The following is an 18,991-nucleotide window of genomic DNA, read 5'->3' as shown; positions in this document are numbered from 1 at the left end:
TTATATCGCTTTTTTTTTTTTTTTGTTTAAATAAGAATTCATCTCTCACATTATTCGTGGGAGTAAAGAATTATGTATGCCGTGCTTTCTCAATACATAATGCATGTGGATGTGGTGGTAAATTGCTGATGGCCAGTTTCAGCTCAAGATCACCAGCACATATTTTCATCCAAATTAAATGCAGCATTTTTTCTGATAATTAATTTATTTCATAGCGCTTAATTACAAATGAGTTCTTGGTACTCTGTATGCACAGGTACTCATTACTTCAGTCAATAGATTACAATCAGTTCTTAACTCAGAGTGCCTCAACCTCCGATTGTTGTTGAAATTTACACTCTGCAGTCTGCACTCTCAAACTGAGCAAGCTTAAAAAGGGTCTTTCTAGCAGTTTCAAGTTTGTGAAGGGCATCCCTCAAGCTAATCCTTCCATCAGAAGAGGTGAAGGTGCAAGAGAGCCCAACCTCGATAACTGATATCAAACAATTCAGTTCTTCTTCTGAGATGGGATTTGAGCCTTCGTCGTGCTCATAATGTAACAACTCAGAGTCTAGTACTTCTGCAATGTTGTGGGGAAAAGATGACTGCACCCACTGAACGAGGTTAACTTCTCCTATGAAGCTTTCATCGGTTGGACTTTTTCCAGTAAACAGCTCCAACAACATTACTCCAAAACTGTATGCATCTCCAGCTGTGGTGGGTTTTTGTCCAAAACCATATTCTGCATTGTATATATATTTCATTCTCAAGGTTAAAGACATAGAAAACAACCATATTATTATAGGTCAACAACCATAGAAAACAACCAAATGAACTAATAAACTACTTGTATAAGAAACCTGCTATCTCATTGATTTATTACTAACCTGGGGGTATATATCCTATGGAACCCTTGAGGACATTGGTGGAGCCAATAGAATGTTGAGTGGATGCTTCCTGTATCAGTAACTTTGCTAGCCCAAAATCTCCAACCTTTGCAGTCATGTCTCTGTCCAAAAGAATGTTGCTTGGTTTCAAATCACAGTGAGCCACTGGAACTTCACAATCATTATGGAGGTAATCCAATCCACAAGCAACATCAATTGCCACATTCAATCTCTCCACAATGTTCAAACCGTCTCCATCTGAATTTGTTCTCTTGCCCTTAATCCAATCTTCCAAGCTCCCATTACTCAGATACTCATAAACCAAAGCCAGAAACTCCATGTTCTTACAGTCTAAGCTTGAGCAGGAGGTGATCAGTTTGACAAGATTTCGGTGCCTCACGTTCCTTAATGCATTACACTCTGCCAAGAAACTCTTCCAAGACCCTGTTGTTCTTATATCGAGCACCTTGACTGCAACTTAAATTCCTTGGTCTCTCAGAAACCCTTTATAAACAGAAGCAAAGCTCCCCCTTCCAACTAAATTATCCGGGTTGAAATTCCCTGTTGAACGACGGAGTTCTTCATAAGATACCATCTGATGCTGCCCTTTTACTACTACGTTATCACAAGGTCCTGTAATTTTTGCTTTGCAGTCTTTTCTTGTCTTAGCATAGACCAAAGAGCCCACTATAACACATATGGTTGCTAAGACTGTTGTAATGATGATAACTAGGACTAGTATTTTTCTTCTTCGATGACCATCAGTATTCTTCTCACATGGAAATTTGAGGCAAATTTTTGGGTTGCCTTCAAGATGAACATTAGTGAAATCTGTAACAAATACTCCACCATTAGGAATCACTCCTTCTAAGTTATTAAATGATAGGTTCAAGTATCGAAGGGCATGTAGGTCTCGAAAATTCTCTGGAATGGAGCTGGACAGCTGGTTTGAGGAGAGGTCTAGAAACTCAAGGCCTCTCAATTCTCCTAGACCAGTGGGAATAGGACCTGAAATTCTATTTCTTGACATCAACAATCTCTCCAAGCTTTTACACTTTCCTATTGATCCAGGGATATCTCCAGATAATGCATTGTCAGAGAGGTCTATAGAGACAACACTTTCAAGGGACCCAATTTCTGTAGGCAAAGGTCCACTCAGAAAGTTTTTGGACAGATTGAGAATGGTGCTCAAACTAGGAAGGTTGAGAGTTTCACCGGAAATGGTTCCGTTGAGCTGATTGTTTGACAAGTCCATGGAAAGCAAACTCTGGAAGTTTGAAAAAGAAGAGGGTATTTGGCCGACAAAGTGATTCCCAGATAAATCAATACCGTTCAACTTTTTGAGATTTCCTAAAGAGTTTGGAATATGACCAGACATTTCATTTCCTGCTAAACCAAGCATTTGTAGGTTTTCCAATTGGCCTATTTCAGTGGGAATTTCACCAGATATTGAATTGTAGCTCACATTTAACAAAGTTAAACCACTAAGATGACCAACTGAGGCAGGAATGTTACCATAAATCCGATTCCCTCCCATGTACAATTTTAAGAGAACCTTTGAGAGATTGCCAAGTGATTCTGGAATGACTCCCTCTAACTGATTGTCGTCGATAGCAAGAAATTGCAGGTTGGTGCTGTTCGTCAAGGAAGTGATAAAACTGAGACCATCACTGCCTTTACTGACGATCCGATTGAAGCCAATGTTGTACATTTCAAGAAATGGCATGTTTCCCAGACCTGGTGGAACTGTTCCTTCCAGAAAATTGTTTGACATTCGAATTGATCGAATCTTGGTGATATTGTGCAAAGACGCTGGAATTTTCCCTGTCATAAGATTAAAGCAGTTCCGGTAGTATAAAAGGTTTGGAAGTGTTTCATCAATATTTTTGGGAATCTCACCCCAAAGTTGATTTGAAGCAACAGTAAACAGAACCAATGAAGTAATGTTGTACATTGAGGGAGCAACAGTCCCAGTGAACTTGTTACCAGAAAGATCAAGTTCCTTGAGATTGATAAGTAGACCCAACTCACTAGGTATGATCCCACTGAGGTTATTTGTACCCAAATTCAAATATGTGAGCGTGGATGAGAGGTTGCTTATGGATGAAGGAATTGAACCAAAGAAATTGTTTCGTCCCAGATTCAAGACCCGAAGTTTTCTTTGGCTAGATATCTCTTCAGGTAGCCTCCCTGTTATGTTATTCCCCGCCAAGTCGAGCATTTCTATTGCAGTCAAGTGGCTCATGTTTGAAGGTAGTGGACCCTGTATGGTGTTGGAGCTTAGGTTCAGAGATCTCAAGCGGAAAAGTTTAACAACTTGTGCAGGAATTGCTCCTGTTAACTTGTTGTTTTGAAGTTGAAGAGATTGGAGGAAGGATAAGTTACCAATGTGAGGGCTTATGGACCCTGTAAGCAAGATATTTCAAACAAATATCAACAAAACATAAACGATATAGAAGTGAAATTACATAAAATCTTCGAATTTAATGTGTAAAAAGAAAGACGTGTTATAAATATTATTATCTGTATGGCTGTCCACGTAAATACTCATTAGTTATGTATTTTGATGTAAACCCTACCTCTATATAAAGGAGGCTAATGAGACTCAATGAGAACACTTCTCTCAATGAGAACACTTCTACTTCCTCCCAACTTTTCTCTCTTTATATTTCCTCTATTTTATAACACGTTATCAGCATGTTTTACTCTTCTTCTTCTTTTTTCTTAAAAACTCGATGATGATCTAAGACGTCTTGGTGCAACGTGTGTTGTTTTTGACTATGATTCATGATCTATGAGTCTACTTTTTATAATTATAGCAGTTTTTTTTTTGTTTAACCTATATTTGATTCGCAGGTTGTGTAATTATGCAAACAAATTGGTTCGATTTTGCATAATATTACAATGTTTTCAAATCTTGATTAAGGGACAGCTAGCTACTGACTTGCCTATCAAAATCATTTGCTTCGACTGGCTTTAGAAAGCAAATAAAAGGGGCCTTTATATATTATCAGTACATCATGATATATTTGCATCTCCATGATTATCCACGGACCCTTTATCAGTGCTCTCACTTGTCATTGTTTGGTTTATCAATTTGCTTTGCAAATCGCCTTCTAAATATAGAATAATACATACACTCAGGAATATCAAATTTGGTAATTACAATTGTGATATTGTGGGAGCCAAGAGCAGTGGGTTGAAGTGATCTCGTGGGAGCCAAGAGCTTTTGTATATATATCAAAATTTATTGATAAGTTGAATTTGCTCTAATTTCCCGGTCTGATTACACTCCATATCTCTAATATCAATTGGTTGTATTTTGCCTTGTTTCTGTTTTCTAATCCGTAGACTTATCAAGTTGTATTAGATGCAATTTTTTTTTCAGTCCCTCTGTTATATCATATGAACTATCAATATGCTCAATATTATTTATGCTTTGTTCATAATATGATTAAATGTGAATATAATCACAATTGATCGAAACTTCATGTTTCTAGATTCGATTACATGAGGACCTGAAGTTCCTCCAGAATTATACAATGAGAAATTACGACATGGAGTACCTCACAACTTATGCAATTAACGAGGGCCAGAAGATCCTTAATGTTATATAAACTCATCTTAATCCCCAATTATAAGATGGCCTGAAGTTCCTCTAATTTTTTTTCAATAATGGGGTTCAAACCACCTCAAGAAGCTGTAGTTTGAGGATGGAGACTAAGTCAATGCTAGAAGCCTCTTGACTATATATTTTTTTATAAAGAGAATTTGTCCAAAAGACAATATTGCTTTCTTGTGCAATTTGAAGAGAGATAGAAGATTTTCATGAATCAGACCAGAAGTTCTGTGAATTCTCTTCATTACCGGAACCATAAGTTTCCATTATTATTTTATTTATTTTCTCGCTATCTATTAATTTCTTTTCTTTCATTAAGTCATTTTTTTGTTACTCATATGGATCAGCAGTCCTATACCTCGAACATATGAATTTTGAGTGTAATATTTTTGAACCAGAAGTTCAAAATTTCATAGCAGAACTTGAAGTTTTAATAGTAAAACTCAAACACGAAGCTTTGAGTATAAAATATAAATAAGTTAAAAGTGAACTTGAAGATTCACTTAGTCACCTCGAGCCTGAAGTTTTGAGCACCAAATTTATTTGAACCCGAAGTTCAAATTATGAAATCTTAGAACTTGCAGTTCATAAAAAAAAAAATAATTAAAAAAAAAAAAACTAGGTGACCTTCTAAAGTCCTTTACTCATAAGTTATGGTCATAAAGTTTCAACTCGATATTTCGAATAATCATTTTGACCAGAAGTTCAAAATGCATTTGATGTTATCAATCTACATCGAACAACAATACAATAATTGAATGTCATGTTTTACTTGTATAACATGAACTAGAAGCTTCGTGTATATCCTATGAGATCCACTGTTCAATTCTTGCAAATTTGATTTATGTCATCTTCAAACTTATGTTTTGAGTGATTTTCCGGCAATGCAATTTTATCCATGGTGTCCAGAAAATATTATTAAGGCTTATGCTCATGAGGCATATATAAAAATCATCTCAGATCTTACATATCTGATTTATGGATCCAGAAGAGCACATATTATTGTCTCTTTGCATTTTGTGCCTCAAATATTACCAGAGATATATAATCTCCCCATCTCATGGATCTCATTGTATAGCAAGAAAGCCAATTGACATGGCTACACCATGAAATGCCACCAGAAGTGGATCATGGCAAGAGAGAAATCAGGAGTCAAGGTAAATACTACCCTAACAGCCACACATGTGAGGAAATTAAAAATTGGGCGTGTGTCACCTATGATACACTATATGGTGGATGTTTATCAAGCCATTTTCAAAATGGCACTAGTCAAATTAAATTTCATTGACTAATAAGAACATTGAGATCATCACACATCCCTGATGTCTTTTGCTTACAATAAGCAATTTGAAAGCACTATTGTGCTACTCTATAGATTTATTGTAACCTCTTGAGTTCACATTGAAACTAAATGTTTCTTAATCCGATTATCTAGGAACCTGATGTTCTTTAAAAGGTTGTTTTAAATTGAAAAAAATTGAAACCTCAAGTTTCTTGGATCTCCAATTTTATGAGGGCCTGAAGTCCCTCCTCTTTATGACTATGTCATTTATATGTGACACAGAACTTGAGGTTCTCCACATGATGAAGTTACTCTATTATTATGGATTATAGTCTTCAACTTGAAATTCGGAATATATAATTTTGGCCAGCAGTTCAAAATGAAGTTGGTCTATTCCAATTATCAGTATTCCACAATTAATATTTACTGAAGCTAAAGTAACACCCATATCAAGAGTTGAAGATCTTGATCTATGGCTCCGAATGAGCGACTATCATGTTACCAAATTTGAAATCATGTTGCATTAATTACCTCCTATACGGTTGGAGAAGACTTTATGCCATCAGATATATACTGTATCGAATTTTCTACAATAAACTAAGGCATATGATGTCATGAACCTGAAGTTCCTTCAACCAAATACACTATTTGGCTTGACCGGTTACATCATGTTTTGTTTACCATGTTGCATGGAATCACGTACAAGTTTTGATGACTGCTAACCTTATATACAAGCAAATTATTTATTTACCGCATATTTGCGAGTTGTCACTTTAATGAGACAATCTTCCTGCCATGAGGGGGAGAAAGATTGTTCCTGAAGAACGATTTGAATTGGTGTCAGATTTTTATCCACCGTCTCATTTTGACTTCAAGAAATATCAAAACTAGTGAATTGATAAAAGAAAGTTGACAAAATTATATGCTAAATGCAATGACACTTGCTTGGGTTAAAGTCCTTGAGACCAACCATATTAATACAAACAATGTAGACTCAATTTGATTTGTGGGATGCAAATGTATCCAATTGACATGGTTCTCCTGAAGAGAATGTCATTAAACAATATTACAGCTCCTAATATGGCTACACATACAGAGGGTGTAAGTACGCCATTAGGAAATGATGTCTTAGTGATACAATAATAAATCAATATGGTTGATGCTAATGGACAAAATATTTTTGACCTAAAACTTGGTTTGGGTTCGCCACCAGCCAATGAACATCTTCACTTCAAAGAAAGTGATAGATTTTTGAATGCATCTTTTGAGCATGGTCATAATAAGACAGTCTTCCCGCCGTTAGGGGGAGGAAAGACTATTGTCATTTGAATAACGGCGTGAATTTGTGTGGATTGTATCCATCAGGTCTAAAGTTTTAAACTTCCAAAACAGGGAAGATTATACAAGCCCAATAATGCTCTATATGAGATTATAAGTAAAAAGATCCACATTCGCTACATAATTCATCTATGAGAGATGATTGTCCTAGAAGCGACAATGTATGCATGGGTACCCAATATCAATAAGTTTATTATAGCTAATGCATGCATATAAGAATGTGTGGGATCTATGATTGTTGATCATCGATGATAATTTACATTTGGTAGCTACCAAAAATCTTTAAGGGCTGTGTGAACGCTACACCACGTTTCACCATGAATGTCGACAAAGTATATTATTGGCCAAATTGGAAAGAGGCAATTCCAATGAAATTGAATATTTGAAACGTGATGAAATACTTGGACCTTTAACCCTACATGATACAAAAGGGTATTTATCAAAAGTGAAGATAAATCACTATGACACAATGTCTATTTATAGAGACATGAGATTATGAATATCTTCCCTTATATGAAAGACAATTTTCTCTAAGTATAGTGTTACATATAGCAGTTATATTGACGAGAGATTTATGGCACTTTGTCATCGTATATTATGAAGACACATTGCTAAAAACAAAATCTCAAAAGCAAAGTGTCATAATAAGTGTATTTCTTATCAAATCCTCAAGGGATTCAAATACATGAATAATTCAAATGCAAGTCCATGAAAGGTTGAAAGAGCCTGAAGCTCACTCATGGAATCAAAGAGTCTAAAGTTAGCTTATATGTACTCATTTCGTTCTAGTCAACGAGATCTAAATTGCCTTAATGAGTACTATGACGAGACCACTATCGAATTTGAATTATGATTATAATGTTGCAACATATTCTAACTTTCGCAAAATTATGAATTATTTAGAGCTCTTGAAGAGCTTATGAGACATATCAATACACAAAGATATTGACGTGTATGGCTAGGTATGCCATGATGATTTTTCAATGTTTTAAACTATACAAAGATAAATGTATCAATTTCTTTATATTGTCTAGCTTTTTTAGTATTGCTTTAACGACTTTGCAGGTATGAAAATTTGATGCAAAGCACACATGGTCGCACCTCAGTGATAGACACATCAAACCACTATACATGGTACATGTAGCTTATCACATACATAATTAAGGCTTGCAACAATCAGGGGGAGATTTTCATCAGGGGGAGCATCCGGAAGTATGCTACCTAGGACATATGCGCGTTGTGCTCTTTTTGTCCTTCGACCAGGGTTATTTTTATCCCACTGGGTTTTTGTTACTTGGCAAGGTTTTTAACGAAGCAACAATAAGCGCATCCAATATCATCATTCATTAGTGGACATCCAAGGGGGAGAGTTGTGAATATTATTATCTGTATGGCTATCCACGTAAATAATCATTAGTTATGTACTTTGATGTAAACCCTACCTCTATATAAAGGAGGCTAATGAGACTGAATGAGAACACTTTTACTTCCTCCCAACATTTATCTCTTTATCTTTCCTCTACTTTATAACAAGACGGTAATTATACATGGCACCCTCCAATACTTCATTCGTGTTTTTCACATTGTACCCAAAAAAAAACTTTTTTCAAATTTTTTTTTTTGAGAATATAAGTAGGTATTTTAGCAGATTTTTAATTTCATGGGACTGCAAATGACCGTTGTTGATGACATTTTCTATAACCTCTAATTTCATGGGAAATTGTCATAAGCCCTAAGGTATGATAGCCCAAGCGCTATCGGGTCTTGGATTTTGTTTTAAAAAGAGCTAGATGTGCACGGTTGGGACGTGCACGGTTGGGCCAGCCCTTTCACAAATATGGGAATCCCAGGCCTTAACTGTGAGTCGATGAACTTGAATTTAGACCTCTCAATAGATTGGATTTTAATAAGGATTTGTGGTTATTGAATGAGTTTGGATTTAAAATTTGATTAGTTTATATGGTAATGGTTTGGATCCGTTAATCCGTTTATTTAATTGATCAAATATGGATTTAGGTTGATCTAATCCGTTAATGATCCGGTTCATTTATATAATTATTTAATTTTTTTATATAAATATAATATTTTGTATCTTAGTGTATTATTCTAAGGAGTATTTTAGGGTGTGGCTATTGCCACCCTACTATTTATCCTAGAAGATTGAATTGGTGTCCTCATTAACATGGACAAAGCGCATCCTGCTAGCACTCCCATGATCGGTCGAAGCTTGGATGCAAAGAAAGATCCATTTCGTCCAAAGGAAGATGACGAAGAGGTGTTGGGAGCTGAAATTCCCTATCTAAGTGCAATAGGCGCATTATTGTACGTAGCCCAATGTACTCGACCGGACATTGCATTCTTAGTGAACTTATTAGCTCGATTTAGCTCAGCGCCAACGTAGTGTCACTGGAATGGTATCAAGAATATTTTCCGATACCTAAAAGGAACCATTGATTTGGGACTGTTCGTTCCCTACAGAGAGACAAGAGGGACCGTAGATGGAACTGCAATCCCTAAAGGAAATGTTGATAGAGAAAAACGCCACTCACTACACTAAAACGCCAAATGACGTTTTGGTCGGTTTTGTTGATGCTGGATACGTCTCTAACCCACATAAAGATCGTTCCCAAACTGGTTATATATTTACCAATGGGAACACGACGATATCTTGGAGATCAACCAAGAAAACCCTTGTGGCTACCTCCTCGAACCACTCAGATATCATTGCTCTACATGAGGCGGTTCGTGAGTGTGTATGGTTAAAAACTATCATTACACATATTCGAGGGACTAGTGGTTTGAGTTCTACCACTGAAGAGCCTACTTGCATTTATGAAGACAATGCAGCTTGCATCGAACAGATGAAGCTAGGTTATATTAAGGGTGATAACACAAAACACATATCGCCAAAATTGTTCTACAATCAGCAACAACAAGCTCTCCTCAAGATTCAAGTGAATCAAGTAAGGTCTGAGGAGAATGTGGCAGATTTGTTCACCAAATTATTGCCCAAGGCCACATTTGAGAAACATGTGAAAAACATAGAATGTGAAGTCTTTCCAAACTCCCTTGATTAATGCAAGTATCAGGGGGAGGTGTAGACGTCAGAGGGAGTCTAACACACATATGTCATCCTCAAATGTAGAAGGTGCGTTGTGCTCTTTTCCTTCGACCAAGGTGTATTTTTTGTCCCACAAAGTTTTTATTGTTACTTGGTAAGGTTTTTAGTGAGGCAACAACTCATGCACCTTTCGTCTTTGACTTGGCACAAGGGGGAGTGTTAAAGGAAAAACACATTATGTGTCTTCGTCAAAGCAACTGACGAGGAGGGAATCAAGGAATTACAATCACAACTCAATCAGCATTTAGTATCATTAATGTAATCGATATTTCCGTTGTAATTCTATCCCTATATAAAGGGACCATGAAATGAAATAAAATGAGTAGACCAATTCCAATTGCATTTTACTTTTACAGATTGTGTTTTAAATTTTACTTTCGCTGTTCACAAAGGGTATTGCAAAGATTTTGATGAAGTTAACATTAATAGTTTTGTGAATTGAATAATGAATTAATGATGAGGATGTAAAAAAAAAGGAATAAATTCAAATTTGGGTGGAGAATATGAAGATTATTGTTATCCAATGAGGAATTAAGTAGTTTTTATATTTAATTAATTGGTTATCTATTTATTTTTCTTACAGATTTGGATTTTAGAAAATCAATGAAGTAGTAGTCAGTTTGTACTTGGGTGATATAATATTTTTATAATTAAAATGTTTGTAGGGTGAACTAAGAAAATAGTAGGGTGGCAATAGCCGCACCCTATATTTACTTATCTAACCAATTTCTCTTTCCAGAAGTATCCTTATATGACATATCCAATTAAAGAAGATTTTTTTTTTTAACGAAAATCTCTAATTTAATTTTTACCAATAAAAAACTAAAATATATTAAAGTTTCCTAATAAAATCATAATCTAATTTACTTCTATGTTTTCAATTATTTTCTTTCAGTTTCAATTTTCATCTATTTTAACCGATGTTAAAGGATTAGTAAGTTAACAACTATGAGCAATGAAGAAGAGATTGATTTTTTTTTTGTGTGTGTTTCACAAAGGGTATTGCAAAGATGATAAAGTTAAGACTAATAATTTTGTAAATTGAATCAAAAATTACGATGAGGAGGCAATAAAAAGATTAAAAGAAATTAATAAATTCAAATTTGGGTGGAGAATATGAAAATTAATGTTATCCAATGAAAAATTAAGTAGTCTTTGTATTTAATTAATTGGTTATGTATTTAGTTTTCTTTATAGATTTGGATTTAAAAAAATTATTGTACTTATTTATTAGTCATTTTGCATTTGGGTAATATAATCGTTCAATAATTCAAATATTTTTAGGGTGAACTAAGAAAGTGATAGGGTGACAATAGCCACACCCTTTAGTTATTTAATTCAATATTGATACTCTTCATTTTGTTTTAATATTTTATTAAAGTTTTATGAAGTATCATGATAAAAAAAAAAATTATTATTTAAAATTTAAGAATGTTCATTATATAATAAACGGATTAGACTCGTGGACCTAGTATTTGTTAACCCGCTGGATTCCGATTCAGATAGAGCTATTAATGATCCGTTGGGTTATCGGATTAGGTTGGGTTGAATTTTGTTGTTACTAAACAGATGTGGATTTAGGCCGATCCGGTCCAAATATGATCAATTTATAGGTCTAACTGTATTTTGACAATAACTTGTGAAATAATATTAGTTTCTTAAATTGAACCTAATTTCTTAAATTTTAGTTTTTGAATTAGCTGCCCATAATAATAATAATAATAATAATAAAAATAAAAATAATAAAAATTATTATATTATTATGGGCGGCTTGCTGGAGTGGGCTGTGGTTGTGGTGGCAGGGATCGAGGCGGCATGTGGTGGATGGAGCTCTGCCTGGCGGTTTCGTACGACGGGGAGGGGACAAGCAGGTGGACTGGACCTTGACCTTGCTGATGGGCATGGATGGACTTCCTTTGGTGGATGCCCTAGTTGGGCTACTAGTTTTGGGCTGGGATTTTGGATCTAGGTCCTTTTATTTAGTTTGGTCATTTTGATTAAATTAATTCTCTACTTTGTTAGGGAGTTATGCTTCTAGTTTTTTTTTTTTAGTGAGCGTCGAGTTTAGTTTACTTGGCCTATTTACTATGTAGTAGTTAATAGTTTATAGGCTTCCTTTCAAAGTATGGAAACGTCAAATGATTGAACCTAATTTATATATCATTGTGCTACTACCACAAACTCTTTATCTACCCTTTGATGGCAGAGGGAGGATATATAATGGCCCTTTTTGGCTTTCGATGAATGATAGTTGACCTACGCATTGTATAGCTATTGCAAATGTAACTAGCTCAAAGAAAATGTAAAAAATATCTAATATCTGAAGTCATACAAAAATGCAATAAGTGGAATATTGAAATTAAGATATTCGATAATATCAGACAATACCTGTAAGTCCCAAGCCTGAAAGATCAAGAACAACAACTCTCTGACTCTGACCACGTTTTCTGCAAACAACTCCGGTCCAATTGCTGCAAGGGGATGAATTCTGGTCCCAGCTTAAAGATGGAGGGACATCGAGCAAGGCCTCCTTGAATGAGATCAAGGCCTCCTTGTCGGTGGTAATGCTTGGAATTATAGCAGACTCTGCGCTCAGAAATGATATGCATAGAAGAAGAGCTAACATGGAAAACTGAGGAGGCAGTAGAGTATGGAAGTGGGAATCCATGGTTTACGAGGGTTATTGTGGAAGAAGAAGTTTAACCACTGAATTTATAAACGCGGAAGAGAATGACACATTTTGGAGATTTAGTCAAGTGGGATTTTGTTCGTTTGTTGACTATTATGAACTGGGGTTTCATTTCTTTCTGGTAGGTCGCATTGTCAACAAGAACAATATTTAAACCCATGTCTTAGGAGTCTAAGTTGATAGACGTTGTTGAAAAGTAGCAATGCTCGGATGCAATATTGCAATAAGTTTTTACATTGGACGTAGTCGATACTTGGCTAGCATTTTCTGCTAATCTGAACACATGTAACTCTTTATTTGGATCTACTCTAAAGTTTACGCCGTGACATACAAGTTAAGTCTTTAAATTGAATCATGAAGTATGAATAACGAGAGGTGCTCCTAGGTGCGTATTCGGAAGGTTGTCATATTGGTTGGCCTGTTTGACATGGTAACAGTAGAGTTTAGGATTTGATGAGAGGAGACATGATTGATTTGATGCTAGAGTCTACCATGTCTTTGAAATAGCCTAAGTTGATAGACATTGTTGACATGTAGACATGCTAAGTTTTCACATTGGACTTAGTCGATGCTTGGCCTAATCTGAACACTTGTAACTCCTTATTTGGATATACTCTAAAGTTTATGATGTGACGTACAAGTCTTTAAATTGAATCATGAAGTATGAATAATGAGAGGTACTCATCGGTGCGTATTCGGAAGGTTGCCATATTGTTTAGCTTGTTTGAAGGGGTAACGGTAGGGTCTAGGAGATATGATGAGAGGAGACATGATTGGTTTGATGCTAGAGTATACCGAGTACCGGGTAGACATGATTGATTTGAAGACTCCTGCATCATCGTGGAACATCAACTCCTTGTTATAGTCAATTTTTTGTTGCAGTGTTCCATAATTGCCAGGGCTCCAAGTCACTTTGTGACCCAGATCTGTTGAAACCAGACTTTGTCATTTCCACCCAAGATTTGGAGCCCGGTCTTTCAGAGACCTGGGGCTCGGGCCAGACACAACAACTAACCCAAAGAGATTGGTCCCTAGTCTAGCCCAAGACAAAGATGAAGCTGATGCCAGCAACAGGTTAAGGAGGTGACGTGAGCGCGAAGCGCGTTTTGGCCCGTATTTTGTCGCATAGCGCATTTCTGACGCGAGGGGACCACATGTCTTGTTACAGTGGGCTGGTTGGAATTTGAATCCAACAGTCAGCAGATCTGGATCGTTTATTTTGAATTGTTTTTCAATCTGACGGCTATAATTGATTTAATTCCAACGGCAAGAAAACTGGATAAAAAAAAGGGTAAATTCCTCCTATGGTACTTGAGGTATTACTACTTGGACAGTTTGATACCTGATGTATTAAAGGAGACAGTTTGGTACTTGAAGTTAGACTCCGTTTGACACTTTGGTACTTCTGTTAATTTTTCTGTTAAATGTAAGGATAAAATTGACATTTAGAATATATGTATAAAGCATAATAAAAAAAATGAGTTTGTGGGTTGATTTTCTTCATAATTTTATAGGTATGAATTAATGCTTATGGGTTATGTTGAAGGTGAAATATTCAAATTTTATGTTTACTATATAGTAATCATATAGTGAACACCCATGAGAGTACTCAATTGAAACTAGTCTCATACAACTAAATTTTTTTAACATAAAATTCAATTATGTCAACTTTAACATAACCCAAAAGCATTAATTCATTTTCATTCTCCTAAATGACCCAAAAAATGATGAAGACCTAAAATAATACCAAATAATATCATCGCATTGTGTTTATGAAGAGGAGGAAAAATCCAAGTTTTGGAGGAAAAATTAGTGGATTCATAGGGAATAGTACAAAAAAAAAATCTGATTATTATATTTCTTTAACATAAAATTCGAATATTTCACCTTCAACATAACTCATAAACATTAATTCATACCTATAAAATTATGAAGAACAGCAATCAACCCACAACCTCATGTTTTTTTATTATGTTTTTATACATATATTCTAAATGTCAATTTTATCCTTACATTTAACAGAAAAATTAACAGAAGTACCAAAGTGTCAAACAGAGTCTAACTTCAGGTACCAAACTGTCCCCTTTAATACATCAGGTATCAAACTGTCCAAGTAGCAATACCTCAGGTACCATAGGAGGAATTTACTCTAAAAAAAATAGAAAATTACATGTAAGTGTCATTTTGAGACTTATATTAGTCATAAGGCCACATAAACTTTTTTGTACAAATAAGGCAACTTTATGACTCAAAACCATCAACTCCTTTTTTTGTTATACCTATTTTACCCTCAACTCTCTCTCTCTCTCTCTCTCTCTCTCTCTCTCTCTCTCTACGTTTTGCTGGAAGGACCATGCGTCTCTGCCGGCGCACATCTTGTCTCTGCCGGCATCCAATTGCTCGATCCTGCGCCTTCGCCAGCGCACCGTCGAGTACGCTTTGGGAGATCAGGTTCAAAACCAAACCCTAGAAAAAGCCAGATTTCCAATTCCACTAGATCCATCCACCTATATTTTTCTATTTCTCTAATAATTGACCTTTGTGTGAACAGATCGGCGTCGGTGGCGGTCTTGCCTAACGCATCGTACAAGGCGACCGTGACGATGGCGGGAGCGGTGGATTTGTCCTTAAGCTCCTCCACAAGTATCGAGATCTTCAAGCTCGATTAACAGTCGGACGATCGTGATCTTCCGGTAATGGGCGAGTCAACAAGCTCGGAGAGATTCAATAGTTTTTTGCAGTCCAAGCCCGCTGCTGGATCAGGATATCTAGAATCCACTCACTCTAATCTGGTAACTCTCGCCTTGAAATTTTGTGTTTCCTTTTGGTTTGGATTAGGATTCAATTGAATCTTGGAATTTATGCGGTTTCGGAATGTGGCTTTCTTTGAATGTTGTGGTAACGTGGCTTGCTTATAGTTAAACTTGTATGATGAGGAAGAGAAAGCGTTTTTTTTTTTTTTATCAGATTTGATTTCTTTGGGCCTATCTTTGTGTAAAAGGTTTTGCTTATTTGCCTATTTGGTGGTTGGGATCTGAGATTGGATTTTGGTGCGAGGAAGTGGGGGCATTGGATCTAAGTGATAGTTTGCTATTTGTTTGTTATTTTGGAAATTGATTATTGAACTCATTACAAGTAATCCCATCCTGTTTTGTTTATTTTTTTTCTCCATAATCTGGTTATGTGATTTGGATCAAACATGTTGGCGGAACCATTCTTTCCTTTTTTTATTTTGTTGACCATAGTGTCTTGAAACATAGTAAGTGTGAGTTCATTTCAGTTCAATAAATGACATTCATGCTAGATAACAGTACTCTCCCAAAAAGTGAGTGTTTCTAGAAATTAATCTTTTAAAAGTCTTTTATTTTCTGTTGCAGTTAGTTACGGTGGCTTTTCAACACAATGATAGTAGATTTCTGTGCTTATGTTAATACCTTTTTAAGCTAATGTCAGTAGCTTATGTTTTCATTTTAATTGATTTCAAGTCAATAGCTCTCTATAACTGTTATAGTGGCTTTTCAATACAGCGATAGGTTTTTTTATCCTTATGTTAGTATCTTTTCACGTTGAAGTCCGTAATTTTTTTGTTTTCATTTTCATTGATTTCAAGCCAGTAGCTTTCTGTAAGTGTTATAGTGGCTTTTTAACACAGTGATAGTAACTTTCTATCTCTATGTTAGTATCTTTTAAATCTGATGTTAGTAACTTTTTTGTTTTCATTTTGCTTGATATCAAGTGGTCTTTTGTTAATAACTTATCAAATTGGAAAAGCATGATTCTGAATGAAATTCAATTTTCTTCTTGTTGTGATTTCGTATTTCTAGCATTTCTTGTTGGAATTTGTGTTACACTATGTATAATAAGTTGGTTTTGTGCAATCAGTATCTATGTTAGTAGCTTTTTGTTACTGGTTCAGTAACTTTGTACATGTGTTATAGTAACTTTATATACCTATGTCAGTAGCTTTTATTACTGGTCCAGTAGTACATGTTTTATAGTAGCTTTTTGTACTTGTGCTAGTAGTTTTTTATTACTGATCCAGTAGCTTTGTATGTGCTTTATAGTAACATTCTGTATTTATGACAGTAACTTTTTAGATTGCTTATTTTTTTTATCTAGTTGATAAAGAGTGCGACGTTTGCGGCGCAGCGGTACATTGTTGTTTTTGGTTTTTATTTCAAGTACTAATATTTTGTTGTATCTTTGTTCTTGCAGAGTTTTGCCCCTTTGCATTTGTAGTAGTAGATTTCGAAAATCATGTGAATTTGGATATTAAAGCCTCCATTGACCAAGAGATCACTCGGCCAACCAATAAATGTTGAAATGAAGGCTCGTGCTGAAGGTGGCAAATGATGCATATGGGTTTAGAGCATCACCATTGAAAAATGACAGTAGCATTATAACATTGACAATAGCTTTATACAACTATTGTAATAGATTTTCACAACTATGATAGTGGCTTTTTATAACTATGGATGTAGCTTTTTATATAGTTATATTATTGTTGAACCCTGCATACGTTTTGTAACATTGAATATTTTTTTGTTTTCTCGATTCTAGTAGTAATTTTTTTTTGTTTGTATCCTTTATATTTCCATAGTTTTCATATTCTTTGAGAATAACTTTCTCAGTCTCTGAAAGTAGCTTTTGTTCTACTTGATTATTTCTTTTGGCGTTGATCTAAGTTTTGGTGATGCGAGAGTAGATTTTGTTGCTGATGAGAGTAGATTTTGGTATTGGTGACAGTAGCTTTTGTTGGTGGGGATGGTAACTTTTGGTTTTGGAGAGTATAGCTTTTGTTGGTGACAGTAGTTTTTGTTGCTGGTGACAGTAGCTTTTGTGTTCTTGTTGGAAATCTCACAAGTGTAGTTTTTTTTTGTGACAATAGCTTTTGTTGTTGGTGATAGTAGATTTTGTGATCTCGCCGGAAATCTCACCAGCATAGTTTTTGTTGCTTGTGATAGTAGCTTTTGTGACCTCGCCAGAGGTTGTCTGAAATTTCATCAGAGTAGCTTTAGTTGCTAGCCACAGTAGCTTTTGGTGTTAATGACAGTAGCTTGTGTGATTGCCGGAGGTCCGCCGGAAGTTCGCCAAAGGTCGGCCGGATACCTGTTGGAAGTTGGCCGGAGTCCCGCCGGAGTTGACCGGAGACCTCGTCGGAGAGGAGAGAGAGAATGATTGTTGACTTTTTACTTTAGTGGCATTTATGTAAATATGTAGGTTTTTATATCTAAAATATAACACCATTTTTAATCTAGTGGCTTTATGAGGGAAAAAATTTGTTGGTGGCCTTATGGCTAAAAAAAATTTAAATATGCACTTATATGTAATTAACCCAAAAAAAAATCCCTCAATATTGTAAAAAAAATCCTATAAATATCTTAACCAAGGTTTTAAATATCTGCGATATTTCCGATATATCTCCCGATATCTCATTTTTTTTACAGACCGATATATCTTGGGGGGTAAATATCTTATCTTCTATCATTTCTGTGAAATTTCTCCGATATCGCCAAATATCCTCGATATATTAGATATTTGCAATATATCCCCGATAAAGTGAAGAAATATCTGTAAAATTTGATATAAAAATATTTAAAAACTCAATAATTCTCTAAATGAAAATTTGTGAGAAGAGAGATTCCGATCAAGGCAAACCTGAGTAAGGAGAAATCCCCTCAAGGCGAATCTAGGTGAAGAGAAATACCGTTAGGTAGATTTTAGGTGAGAAGTAATTATCTAAATACAAATCTGTGTGAGGAAAGAATAATGTGGTTAATGAAAACAACTATATAGATCTACTTCATGTTGCAAGCGAGCCGCATGATAATGGCATTGATCTACTTCATAATTGGATTATGCCTGCACACCTCGATGATAAAGCTGGAAGACCTCTTCCACAAGTTGTAGAAACTGCAACTAATACTGGAATCAACCTAGAGAGAGTCTTATATGAAGAAGTTGTTAAAATCCCAGAACATAATTCAGATAGTGAAGATGCGTGGGGTGGTACAGCAACTCCAGATAGTTCTGATGATGGTGGAGAGGGTGGAAGCGGAGCAGGTGGTGGAGGTAA

General features: G+C 35.5%; 1 pseudogene; it reads right to left on the bottom strand.

The window, feature by feature from the left end:
* Nucleotides 1–199: 199 nt before the first annotated feature.
* LOC112165007 lies at nucleotides 200–12,979 on the bottom strand (annotated as a pseudogene).
* Nucleotides 12,980–18,991: the final 6,012 nt, after the last annotated feature.

This window comes from Rosa chinensis, chromosome 5, assembly GCF_002994745.2.
Source record: "Rosa chinensis cultivar Old Blush chromosome 5, RchiOBHm-V2, whole genome shotgun sequence".
NCBI lineage: Eukaryota > Viridiplantae > Streptophyta > Magnoliopsida > Rosales > Rosaceae > Rosa > Rosa chinensis.
Note: the sequence above shows the minus strand (reverse complement) of the source record. Positions and strands in the feature narration are given on the sequence as shown.